This window comes from Lemur catta, chromosome 7 (assembly GCF_020740605.2).
Source record: "Lemur catta isolate mLemCat1 chromosome 7, mLemCat1.pri, whole genome shotgun sequence".
Classification (NCBI taxonomy): Eukaryota; Metazoa; Chordata; class Mammalia; order Primates; family Lemuridae; genus Lemur; species Lemur catta.
In genome coordinates, this window is record NC_059134.1 from 50,109,935 (window position 1) to 50,124,012 (window position 14,078).

Here is a 14,078-nt window from a genome sequence, read left to right on the forward strand (position 1 = left end):
TTCTGTTCCATTGGTCTGTGTGTCTGTATTTATGCCAGTACCATACTGTTTTGGTTATTACAGCTCTGTAGTATAATTTACATAATATGATTTCTCCAGTTTTGTTCTTTTTTTCTCATGATGGCTGTGACTATACTGGGGGTTGTCTCTTCACTTTGTTGATTGTTTCCTTTGCTGTGCAGAAGCTTTTTAGCTTGATGTGATCCCATGTGTCCAATTTTACTTTGGTTGCCTGTGCTCACATCTGGGATATGTCACCTCCTTCTTCTGAAAAATATTCTTTCCCTATCTGCTGCTCTAACCATATGGTTATCACAGGAGTTGTTACGTCTGTATGTGATTCCATCACCTCCATCAGCACCAATGTTTTGGAGAGACTCCATCTGACAAAAGATGTATGGCTTTCCCAGCCCCTGTAGGGTGCATCCTAATAAGAAATAGACATGTAATTTTCATCACTGTTATTCAACATAGTGCTAGAAGTTCTAGCTACAGCAATCAGATAAGAGAAAGAAATAAAGTGCATCCAAATTGGAAAGGAAGAAGTCAGATTATCCTGTTTGCACACAATATGAACTTATATCTAGAGAAACGTAAAGATTACATACAAAAAAACTATTAAAACTGATAAATTCAGTAAAGTTGCAGAATTCAAAATCAATATACAAAAATCAGTAGCATTTCTATATGCCAACAGTAAACAATCTGAAAAAGAAACCAAGAAAGTCATCACATTTATAATAACTACAAATAAAATATCTAGAAATAAACTTAACAAAAGAAGTGAAAGATCTCTATAATAAAACTATAAAACACTGATGAAATTGAAGAGGACACAAAAAAATGGGAAGATATTCCATGCTTATGGATTAAAAGTATCAATATTGTTAAAATGTCCATGCCACCTAAAGCAATCTACAGATTCAATGCAATTCCCATCAAAATACCAATGACATTCTTCACAGAAATAGAAAAAATAATCCTAAAATTTATATGGAACCACAAAAGACCCAGGATAGTCCTTTAACTTAAGTAAGCATGTTCAAAATGTACTCTTTGAATACACGTTGAAAACATCCATCTCCTTTTTCCCATGAATGGCCGGTCTCACAACAATGATACAATCTAAGATTATGTGGCCCAGATGTTATCTAGGACCTCAGGGAGGATTTTGGTACCGTTAACTGATTCACCCACTTTATTTGTACTCTCCTCTGTCTATAAACCACTTAACAGGATCGAGAGTTAAATTTAGACTAGTTTGGGCTCTGGATTATAGAAATAGAGAATTAGATCTTCTGACTTGTTCCTTTAGTACATTCAGGCTCAATAAATGCTCCTTGAATAGAATAAACAGGGACACTTCCACATATCGGAGGCAATGTTGAAGAAGCAGATTCTGAGATGAGAGTTTTGTGTGCCATTAGGTGTGCCCTTAGGATTGACCCCTGTGAAAGAGGAGGACTGGAAATAGAGTTAGGCAGAGAGAGAAGCTGAGCTACAATGCAGGCCCAATATCAGCCCCAGTCAATCCTGTGGGGAGCTCAGGAGTGAGAATGGCCCTTCAGAGGTGTCTCGAGTTGGGCTAAGATGGTCAGGCTTTTACATCACTGCATCAACCAGTCATTATAGGTGGGTCACCCTGGGAAGGGTATGACCTTGGGTGAGGCGGCTCTCTGTAGTAGAGGCAATTCACTGACAGCTGAAATCTTTCTACAGCTATACACCCCTAGCAGCTGGTGACAAGTCCTTCATCGAAAAAAAAAAAAAAGTGGAATGTAAGCAGTTTACCCTGTGCCTACCATGCCTTGTTGTTATAAGGTGGTGGGGTTCGTATGACTGTGTGTGTGTGCACACATGTGTGTTTGTGTGATCATCAACACTCGTTAGGCTAGAAAAAGGAGACTTATTCCTATCCTGTTTACATAGTTCAGTTTGGGTGGCATAATGGCCTTTGAACAAAAGATGGTGCTATGGTGTCAGTTTTGAGGTGCTTTGATGCAGCTAGAAATTCTGGCAGAAAGAAGGTAAGACCATCTTGTTCTCTTTATAAAGAAAAACCATAGGAAAGAGGATGACATGCTATTGTCAAGTTGTTTTTTTCTCTGACAACGGAAATACTTGGAAGAGGTGAGATCCAAGGGGTGCCCGTGTGTGTGTGCGTGTGTGTGTGTGTGCATGTGCATGCATGTTGGCAATGATGAAGGAAGTTCAGGATGGCAGAGCTATCCTTCTTCCCTCTCTCCCTCCTTTTCTTATTTCCTTCCTTCCTTCAGAAAATACCTCAGTGCTAGCTCCTGGCTTCTGGGCTCTGGGCTAATCACCAAGGCAACAGAAATGAACAATGTCTGGACTTCCCTTTGGGAAGTTTTGATGGAAATGGCACCTGTATGTATCTCATAAAATATGAGCTTCATGGGTGCTACATCCCTCAGTCCGAGGTTAGGGAGTGGTTGGAGGAGGCTGGAGAGGCGTTAGAACCACACTTTGAACTGGGGCACTTAGGTCTCCATTCATGAGGCAGCTGTAACCACAGGGGTTGAGTTCAGGGGTTTGGGTCACATGCCTGGGTCTATATCTGAACCCTGCTATTTTCAGCTGTGTGAACTTAGGCAAATGACTTAATCACTCTGTGCCGTAAAATGGTCTCTTGGCTGGAAAAGGGGATATTTACAGGTCCTACATCATAGGGCTGCTGTAATGATTAATTGGGAGCTAATAAATGTAAAAGGTTAAGATTAGTCCATGACATATGATAGAGTTTGTTAAATGCTAACTATTATTTGTAATATTATTTATTAGTTTCTAAACATTCTTGAGCATAGACACTATGCTAGGTCCTATGCTAGTTGCCTAGGAAGCAAAAATGAACAGTGCACCCTCATGAAGCTCAGTGTAGGCAGGTGCATATATCAGACCATTAAAATCAAGGTATGAAGTCCTAGGACTGAGATACAGGCAGGGTTTATGGGAGCAGGAGGAGGAGCATCATACTCCCCTTGATGGGGAGGAGCATCAGTGAGCAGCTTGGGGAGAGCTTCCTGGCTGAGGTGCTTCTTGAACCGAGCCGCTAAAAGATCAGTAAAAGTTCAACATGTGAAGGGGGGAGTGGGTGGCTGGACAAGAGCAATCCAGGAAGAGGGCACCGAAGGGAAGCTAGAACCAGACATTTGTGAGCAGGGAATGACTGACAGCTGAGTGTTGCCACAGTACAAAGTTGGAGTATGAAGTGTCAAGGGTTTAGGTTGCGGAGGGCCTGGATCACAGACTTTGTCATGGCTGGTGGGAAGTCACTGAAGGTTTTAAGTAGGGTCCTGCATCCAGTGACCATGCCTGGCACCCAGAGGAGCTGAAATGGTAATGAATGAATGAATACAAGTGGACTTTGATTTTAGCAAATCAGTGTAGGGAGTCAGTCCAAGTCTTGTGACTCTCTCCAAAAAACACACACACACTAACACACACACACATATGTATGTGTATGTATATTATAAAGGTAGTATATGCTCATTATAAAAATAATCAAATAGTACAGAAAGCCATATAGTGAACAGGTAAAAGTTCTCATCCATTCCTTCAGTTTGCTAATCCTGATTCTTGGAGGTAACTAGTGTTAAGAGTTTTCTTGATTTTCTTTCCAGACAAGTGTAGGCATTCCCACCTGCACAGAAAAATGCAGAATAGTTTTGGACTTAGTTGCTAGACTCTGGAGCCAGCTTGCCTGGGATCCAATGATAACTCTCAGTCCCTGCTAGCTTTGTGACCTTACCCCAGTTATGTAACCTCCTCAAATCTACACTTTCCTATATGTAAAGTGGACACATACTTATGAGGATTATATGAGTTATATATAAACCACTTAGAGTGCCTGGCATATAGTCTTTGGCATTTTTATAGATAATCTCTTAAAAAACTATAAAGGAACATATTTTAACACTACTTTGCAATGTGCTTTTTCTCACTTATTAAAGAATCTTACACATCTTTCCACATCAGTAAACATAAATCCAACTCATTGCTTTTAACGCTGCCAGGCACTGTATGGTATGCATGTACTGTAATTTATTTAACCACTCTCATATTTATGGACATTTAGGTTGTTGCCATTTTTCACTCTTACAAACAATGCTACAATGGCTATCTTCTTGCACTTGTTCAAGAACATCTGTAAGGCAAATTCCTACAAATCACATTGTTGGTATAAGGGAAAGCCCAACCATAGAGTAACTGTTTTCTTCTTTTTCAGTGAAAGCAGCTGCCAACTGCTCTCTCCCTGAAGCACATCTTGAGGGATACATCTTAAATATGCAGATGTGCACCAGGCTGGGACTCTGTCCTGGATCCAAGGTATAATGGAGTCACTGGGAAGCTCAGCGGAGGGTTTGGCCAGTGGATAGAAGCCCCTCTGGAGGCAGGGAGTTCTACCCCTCCTGCCTTTCCTCTTGTCACTCATCTTCTCCCTGAGATTCAGAGTTAGAGAGAGCTTTTGGGGTGGACATTGGTGGCCCTAACTATGGCCTAATGGGTGTCCAGAACCCACCCCTCTTTTAGCGGTAAGTAGCTCTGGGAGAACAGCTAAGCCTGTGACTGTTGGCTGGAACCCTCTGGTCTGGCTGTAACACCGGAGCTCACAGATTTTCAGAGATCTGCTGGTCTCTGGAAAGGGTCCAACACCAGACACTCTGGTAGGGGCCAGATCTATGACCACCCTTGGGACACTGCCTCCTACTCCCAGCACCCTGGGGCATGTTTCCACTTGTGCCAGAAGCCTCATCACTCCCAGCCTGTGAAGAACAGACCCTGGACGGGCACCTCTGCCACCGTGAAGCGCCCTCCAGTCCTGTCTGTGGAAGTGGAGTGCCTGTGTGAGGAAAACGTGTGAGTCCTGACCTTCAGGTCCCCGTGTGACGAGGAGCTCTCTTCACTGAGCTCACATTTGGAGGTGGGAATCCCAGTGACTGAGACAGGGGGACTGTAAAGGCAACAGGAGCAGTGAGTGAGAATCACCTGAGGAACATTCCAGAAGCAGCCTTCAACAGTGATCTGGATCTGTGATGAACGAGAAGCACCAGAGGAGCAGACACATCCAGTTTCCCAGTTCTCTTTTTGGTAGAGGTTGTGAACAGGGCTCACACGTACCCCCACCTTCTCATGGAGGAGCCCCTGGACTTTTAGAAAATGGGGGCAGGCCTTCAGGAGGGAGATTCTGGACCTCCCTGTGAGAGCATATCTTAGTCCCTGTGTGCTGCTGTAACAAAATAACGAAAACTGGGGAATTTTTATAGATTATAAAGCATAGAAATGTATTTCCTTACAGTTCTGGAGGCTGCGAAGTCCAAGATCGAGGTGCCAGCAGGTTCAGCATATAGTGAGGGCCTCAGTCTCTTTTTCCAAGATGTCACCTTGAACACTGTGTCCTCACATGGCAGAAGAGCTGGCGAGGGGGAACCTACTCCCTTGAGCCCTATTTGTAAGGACTCTAATCCCATTATAAGGGCTCTGCCCTCATGACTTAATCATGTTCTAAGGGCCCCACCTCTTAATACTACCACATCGATGATTAAGTTCCAAACTATGAATTTAGGGGAGCACATTCAGACCATACCAGCATGTGTGCATAAAAACAAAAAAAGATGCTGGTATTTGAACCTTGAATTGGGGGAATAGACTTTCTAAAATTGTTCTTTTAGAATGGAACAATTTATGCTCCCACAGTGTATGCAAGTGCCTGTTCCCCCTCATCTTTGACAGCAGAGAATATCCTTAAGCTTTAAATATTTTGCCAAACTGATAGGAATGTAAAGTGGTATCCCAATATTGATTTAATTTGCATTTTCTTAATTATGAATGTAATCAAGCATATTAAAATCTATTTATTGGGCATTAGCATTTCTGTTGGGTTGTGCAGCTTTTCTTTATTGATTTATAAACGCTCATCTTATAGTTAGAAAATTAGCCCTTTGTTTAGCAAGTGTACAGCCAATGTTCTCCCAAGTGTTTTGTGTCCTTTTAGCTTGTTTTCTTGTGAAGAAGTATAAACATTTTATGTAGTCAGATTTATCAGTCTTTCCCTTTAGGGCTTTTGGGCTTTATGTCAGGCTAGAAAAGTGTTTCCCATTCTGAGACTATAAAACTTAACCCATTGTTTTCTAGTACTTCTGATTTCATTTATTTAATTTTTAAAGGAAATTTAAAAATTCTGAATTAATATTTGTTCAAAACAGAAAAGGATAAAGAGGAAAACAAACGAAAAAAAAACCACCCAGAGAATTGCCACATCTAGAGAATCTCTATGTTAACAGAGGTTAACACAGTTAAGAAAAAATGATACATGCATGAGGTTTTTAAGAATTTAGCAGTACAGAATGTAAATATTAAACAATGTCTCTCTTTCTCACCCACACAGTATTCCTCCACCATCCCTTTCCCAAGAGGTTTACTTATCACCAACCTCTTATACCCTTTCAAAGAAAAAATTTAAATTTATGGCATATATAGATCCTTTGCAAATAGACACACCATACTGTCATTCTACATCTTTCCTTAAAAATAAAATAAGTAATCATTAAAATAAAATTAATAGTTACATAAAAAATTTCTCTGGAATTTATTTTGGTCTAGGAAGTGAGGTAGGAATCTAGCTTAATTTCCTTTTCTAAAGTGGCTAGCCACTTACTCTAATGTTATTTATTGACTAGTCCATCTCTTCCTTTTTGACTTGAAATGCCTCCTTTTTCATATATCAAGAGGCCTCAATTTCTCTACCTGGGAGATCTGGGTCTTGTCCCTAGGTCAGCCACTAATTTCTACGTGATCTTTGAAAAGCCCTATCCTCTCTAGGCCTTAGTTTACTCCTGCATAAAATAAAGGATTGGGAGAAATGATGTTTAACCCTTAACACTTTATGTTGATACCGCAATTCCATGGTGATATTTGATCTTCCTCCCTCTTGGTTTTTTTTCCACCCATCGTGGTGAAGGGCTCATTCAGCGCCCAGAATCCAGCACCCAGGGGCCGTTTCTAGGGCTGTGGCCTCATCAGTTGTGTCCATTACCTTTGCTTCACAAAATTATTATGTTGAAACTTTGAAAGCTTAAGCTCTGTCTTGTGAGCCACATAAATTCTGGTGTGGCTTGTCACAGTAATTTAGAAGGAACTAAAATGGTCTTTATAAGTGGTGCTTAATTTGGATCTCTTGGACCTCTAACGGGACAGAGGATTATGAAGACAGTAATGGAAGTTTTTTTTTTTTTTTTTTTGAGACAGAGTCTTGCTCTGTTGCCCGGGCTAGAGTGCTGTGGCGTCAGCCTAGCTCACAGCAACCTCAGACTCCTGGGCTTAAGCGATGCTACTGCCTCAGCCTCCCGAGTAGCCGGGACTACAGGCATGCGCCACCATGCCCGGCTAATTTTTTTGTATATATTTTTAGTTGTCCAGCTAATTTCTTTCTATTTTTAGTAGAGACGGGGTCTCGCTCTTGCTCAGGCTGGTGTCGAACTCCTGAGCTCAAACGATCCACCCACTTCGGCCTCCCAGAGTGCTAGGTTACAGGTGTGAGCCACCACACCCGGCCAGTAGACGTTCTTTAAACACCATTTAAAAAAACTTTATGAAAATTGGGACTCACAGACTAATTACAACTTCTTTGCTTTGGGTAAGAATCTATCTACCCGATGAGTTCACACTAGCTCAGACTGGTCAGGGGAGAAGTGAACATTTACTGAGTTCCAGGTGTTCTGCATGTAGTAAACGATTTAATTCTCTCCACAAGCTTCCCAGATCAGTACAAGTACCTCCGTTTTGAAGATGTAAGCAGTAACTTTTCCTAGGCTACCTAGGTAAGTACGTTTTGAACTGTAGGATTTAAATTCTAGAGTCTACACAACTAAGCTCTTGCCCTGTACTTTCCACACTCCAGTTCTTCAGTGGTGAAGTTATGATTGGTAGTTAAATATATTCTTGCTTAATTAAAAAAAGGAGTAACGGATTTATTTCTCTTGGTAGACCATTATGATACAAACCCGTAAAAGCTGGTGCTCACACAGTAGTAATCTTCTTTGCAGGTTGGGGGCTTGAGGGTGGGTAAACGCACAACTAATGGACGCGGTGAGCGTTGTATGGGGGAAAGGGCACGCCTCAAATCATGGTTTGGGTGTGGTAAACTCATAACATGTAACCAAAATGTTTGTACCCTCATAATATTTTGGGAAAAAAAAAGTTCTTGGTGGAATTAATGGGCTCTGGAACTTGATAGCTTTGGTTCCGGGATTAAAGTAGCTGTGGTGGCACACAGTTACCACCAGGTGGCACTGTGAGCTCAGCAATGGAATCAACATTCCCGCAGCATCCGCCTGGAGCTCACCTGCGCCTCTGGGGACCCGTGTGTAGATGCAACATCTCCCAGCAGATGGAATCTCTTTATGTTTACTCTGAACTCTGCCAGGTGGGGCACAACTGTGTTGGTTCTCAAAGAGGTCCCTCGTGATTCCTCTCTTTTTCATGGCCTGCAGCTGGTACAGGTTCTCTCTCCTTGGCAATTAGGCGGCCTAGGTCCCGTGCTATCAGGTGGTTGCACCGTCAGTTAAAACAGGTGGTGGACTTCAAGCGAGGGGGAGTTCCTTCTGCCGCAGCTTTTGCTGCGGTGCAGACTGGAGCATTTACTATATGTGGATTGGAAGGTCGTGCTGGAAAGGCCAGAGTGAGATGCAAACCAGGAGACTGCGCTGTGTCAGGGTTGAGCAGCAAGGAGAAAACAGCATTGGGGAAGGCAAGTATCGTTCATTGAGTGCTTTCTCCGTGCCGGGCGCTGGGGGAGGAGCTTTCTGCACATTATCTTATTTAGTCCTCACAGTAATTCCGTGAGTTAGCTACTATTACTGTCTCTGTTTTATAGTTAAAGAAACTAAACCTTGGCGAGATGAAAGAACTTGACCAAAGTCACAAAGCAGGTCAGCTTCGGGGCCTATATTCTGTCCCAGTCCAAGACCCTAAACACCTGGAAATAAGGGGTAAAAAGAGGAGATTTAAAATCTATCATTTAGTAGTGCAGCCAACATCAGCCTTTCTCTTACTTTCCCAGAACTTTCTTGTAAATGTTCAAGAGACTCTTTGTAACAAAGAGGTAGGGAGTATTATTACCTTGTTACAGACGAGGAAACAGACTCAGAGGGGTTAAAATATTTGCTCAAGTTTACATCCAGTGGTATGTGGCACAGCCAGGATTTAAATAAAAGTCTTTGTGACTCAGAACATTTGTTATTTTAAAAATGCAAATGTCTAATAATAATTGGAATGTGAGTACTCATTCATTCACTCATTCACTCAACAAACAGTGGCCAGGCAGTATCTAAGCACCAGGCTTGGTTGCAGCTGCTTTCACTTAAGATTAGTTCTATCTAAATATTCTTTAGTCCTTCAGGTTCATCCTTGTGTCATCCATCCTAGCACAGTGCCCTGCCATCATAGATGGTCAATAAAGGCTTATTGAATTGAATTAAATTGAATTGAACTGATTACATACAGCTGGAGTGCTTGAAGTGGTCCAGCTCTTTGGATTTTTCTTTCCAAGTCTTCTAAAACCAAATTATTGAAACTACTCAATTTGATTCAATATGGCTAGCACTTCTTGAGTGCCTGCCATTTTATTCCTTTATTATTTAGCTGATTTTGGCCACATCACCCAGCCTGTAGTCAAAATTAGATTGTACCCTGAAATATAAAGCTACACTAAAATCTAAAGTAAGGGCAGGAGCATACGAGCCTCATCCTGGTGGAAGGTAGAAGGAGGAACTTGAAACTGTAGGCAATGGGAAGGTGGCGTTTTGTTTAGAGGGACAGAGCTACATCTGAAGTGTGGTTATCCTGTTAACTAGCTGTGTAAACTTGAGTAGGCAACATAGCATTTCTTTTTTTTTTTTTGAGACAGAGTCTCGCTTTGTTGCCCAGGCTAGAATGAGTGCCTTGGCATCAGCCTAGCTCACAGCAACCTCAGACTCCTGGGCTTAAGCGATCCTACTGCCTCAGCCTCTCGAGTAGCTGGGACTACAGGCATGCACCACTATGCCCGGCTAATTTTTTCTATATAGATTTTTAGTTGGCCAGATAATTTCTTTCTATTTTTAGTAGAGATGGGGTCTCGCTCTTGCTCAGGCTGGTCTTGAACTCCTGACCTCGAGCAATCCACCCGCCTCGGCCTCCCAGAGTGCTAGGATTACAGGCGTGAGCTACCGCGCCCGGCCCAACATAGCATTTCTGAGAATCAGTTTCCTCTTTTGTCAGATGCATTCCTCATCTTACTGGATCATCACCAACATAAGCTCCTTGAGGGAATGGTCTAAGTGCTTAGTGTCATATTTTTAGTCTCTGAAAGAGGGCTTGGCACATAATAGGTGCTCAGTGAATATTAAAGGAAGGAAAAATGCTTTTTGAAGTAGGCAAAGCAAACTTAATTATTCTAGTTTTATAGATGGGGAATGATTTTACTAATTGGTAGGAGTGGGGGAAGGAGATGAGCTTGAGCTAGACTTGAAGGATAGGTAGAGTTTAGATAGGGAGAAGGAAGGACAAAGAGCATTCCAGGTGGGGAAGTCATTGCAGGAAGAGGAGAGATGAGTAGAACCATCTCAGAGAACATGAGCACTCTGAAGCAGAAGGTACATGTTGCAGAGGACTGAGAGCATGTGAAGAGGTATGTAGATCTAGGTTATGAAGGGCCCTTCTATTCTCTGGACTGGAGGACTTATGAAATTCTCTCCATTGGCTCTGGCCGTCTCTATGGCAGTGCTTAGGAGGTGGGTGTCAATAAGGCTTCCTGCAGCTGGGTTTGGTAAGGAGTTGTATATCCAACACAGTGATAAGTTTGCACTTCAAACCAGTGTCTAGGACTCCCAAGCAGAGCTCTTTGATAGTCCCTCCATAACAGGCCATTCAGTTTCATTCAATGCTGTTGGCATACCCTTTCATGCAAACTAATCCTTCAAACTTCCAAAGATTTTTCTGGTTTGGAGACTTATGATGGCCACCCTAGAGGCAGTCCAGTTCTAGTTTTGTACACTAACACACTTGCTCCTGCTGATGTTTTCCTCAGGCCCCTGTTAGATATGCCACATGCTATGGACTGACTGTGTCTCCCAAAATTCATGTGTTGGAAACTTAATTCCCAATGCAACAGTGTTGGGAGGTGGCACCTAATGTGAGGTATTTAGGACATGAGGATTAATGCTGATCTGAAAAGGCCTTATAGGAGTAATAGATTTGCTCTCTTTTGTTCTTCTGCCATGAGAGGTCACAATATTCATCCCATTTTTGCTCTTCTGTCCCTTCTGCCATGTGAGGATGCAGAATGAAGACCCTAACAAGATGCTGGTGCCTTGACCTTGGACTTCCAGGACTCCAGAACTGTGAGAAAATGCATTTCTGTTCTTTATAAATTACTCAGTCTCAAGTATTCTGTGATAGCAGCACAGAATAGATTAAAACACACTGGAGTGAATGAACCCACATTTGATGCCACTTTGTACATGGTGCATGGTACACGGTAACCCATACCACTAATGACACATGGTGTTAACTATGAAAAGATTTACTGAGAAGGACATATAGGCAGAGGAATAGCAGAGTACACAGGATCCTTGGAGCCCCCAAAGTTGTACAGTGAGGTGTGTTTGGGCTGCAGAGCTGGCTGGACAATGCAGTGAGAAGCACCCCAGTGGAAGGATGTTGCTAACTGCTTTACACATTTATAGGTGAGGCCAGAAGAATGGGGGACATCTGTTTTTTTTATGTAACAAAGGACCTTTCAGTCCAGGCATAACTTAGAGAAGCCTCCTGAGTTGAGTTGAGTTTGTGAACCACACTTGCTATCAGTGGAAACTTTACTATCCTTCTTTCTAGCTGCACTAGCCCACTGTGAAGACTTCATGAAATGAGGAGGAAAGGGGTATCTCTGGCCACTGGAACACAGAGATTTTCCTTCTTTCAAAAAGCCATGTCTAGATTCTTATTCAGTTGTAATAAATCTCCCTCTGCCCCAATTGAGATGGAAATCCTCCCTGATTCTTACAGTTTGGGGGCTCAACTCAAACTATTTCACTCTCACTGTCTTGAGCTATACAACAAAGGATTTAAAAATCAGAAAGCGTGGGTTTGAGTACCTGCTTGGCCATTTGCCAGCTGTATGGTCTTGGATAAGCCAGCAAGAATCTGTTTTTGAATCTGAATCTGTTTTTTCATCAGTAAAATATCTAACTCTCAGGGCTTCTCTAAGTGTCAAAACAACAAATGTCAATGCTCTTTGCAGACTCCGTGGCACTCTACAAGAGTTTGCTGTGATTATGATTGCTACCTACAAAATTCTAGGGAACCTGATGGTACGGAAATGGCACTGTCTGGCTTACCCTGCAGCAGCTGCTCTGGTTCTGTTTACTGCACATGGGTGAACAGTTTACTCCAAGGGAATAGTTTACTCATTACAGGGTTGTAACTGCTACAAATAGCACAGGGTGCCTCCTACCTAATGTAGAACACAGTCAATGCTCTCCCAAGAGCCAGCCAGATGACAGATGCCACACTATGTGTGCAGTAGAGAGTAGCGTAGCCTGGTGTCTTGTAAAAATGTAATGGCAGGTATCTAATATTAAGGCTTGGGCGAACAAGCCTGATTCAGTGACATGTTGTTCTGAATCCCACCACAGACATTCTTGGACAGCAAACTCCATTTTTCACCTGATTGCCCATATGAGTTTTCCTAAATTTGGCTGAGCCTTTGATTTGCTTTTCATTTTAAGCAGTATGGTATAGTGGAGTGAGCATGTGCTGTGGAGAGACAATTTTAGGTTCAAATCCCTCCTCCCCTCTCTTCTTCTTTTTCTTCTTCTTTTAAAATCATTTTATGCTCTTGTTATCACCCTTGAGGGTCTCAATGTTGCTTGTAATGGGACTACCAGAGTGTGCAATCTGAGGCATTTTCTTTTCTTTCTTTTTCTTTTTTCTTTCTTGATCCAGCTCTGCTTCTTAAAAACTGGATGGCCTTTGGTGATTTATTATAACTCTCTGAGCCTTGGATTTCTCACCTATAAAATAGGTACAATAGTATTTACCTTGAGGGGTTGTTAGGAGGATTAGGTAAGATAATATTTATAAAGCACCCTGTCTAGTCCCAGCTGAGTTGTACATGAAAGCCAACTGTCCAAAACATGGACAGTGAGCCATTTGCAGCTCATGTGACCCCAGGGTTAGGATTTTTTAAGTGTGTTCTAGTGCTTTTCGAGTGTCTATGTGCCTACAAAGCAGCCAGAGACCTTGTTAAAATGCAGGCCCAGATCCAGTAGGTCTGGGGTGGAGCTTGAGATTCTGTGTTTCTAAGAATCTCCCAGACAATGCTGCTGCCACTGCGTGGGGGCCATACTTTGCATAGTGCTACCTTTTAACCTTAGCTAGGATGTGTAACTTCGTAAGCCAATAGAGCCCAACCACCTGTGATTTTGCTGTTTTGCTTAAGTCAGAAGTTCACAAGCACCAGTTGGTCTTGTTTGCGAAAGAATCAACTGCAGAAGAGTCAGTTGTGAAAAAAAAAGATTTCTGAATCTGCCCCAGGAGATTCTATTTCTGTAAGTGAGGGGTAGGGCTTGGAATCTGTATTTTGAAATGGCACCCTAGATGATCCTGATGGAAATCAGGTATGTAACGACTGTTGCCAGGTGTTGGGCCAGCATGTTGAGATCCTTTGTCATTATATAGTGACTGAAGCCAAACATGACTCATGTATGATCCTGAGTGTTACTTCATGAAATAGGCACCATGAAGGCTCACAGCTAAAATGACAAACTGGACTGAGTCAAGTCTCTTTGGGCATTTGATCCATGTCAATATTAGAAACTCCTCTTAATTTGCCACTATTATTAGTAAAATATTCATATGCTTACACATTTATGGAATTCTGATCATGAGGCCACTAATAGGAAAACTTGGAGGCTTCTGACTTTCACTTTCCAAAACAGCAATCTGCAGTGTTTAAGTGCTTTGACCTTGGAGTCAGATAGACCATGGCTTAAGTCCTGGATGGATGTTGGAAGTTAAGA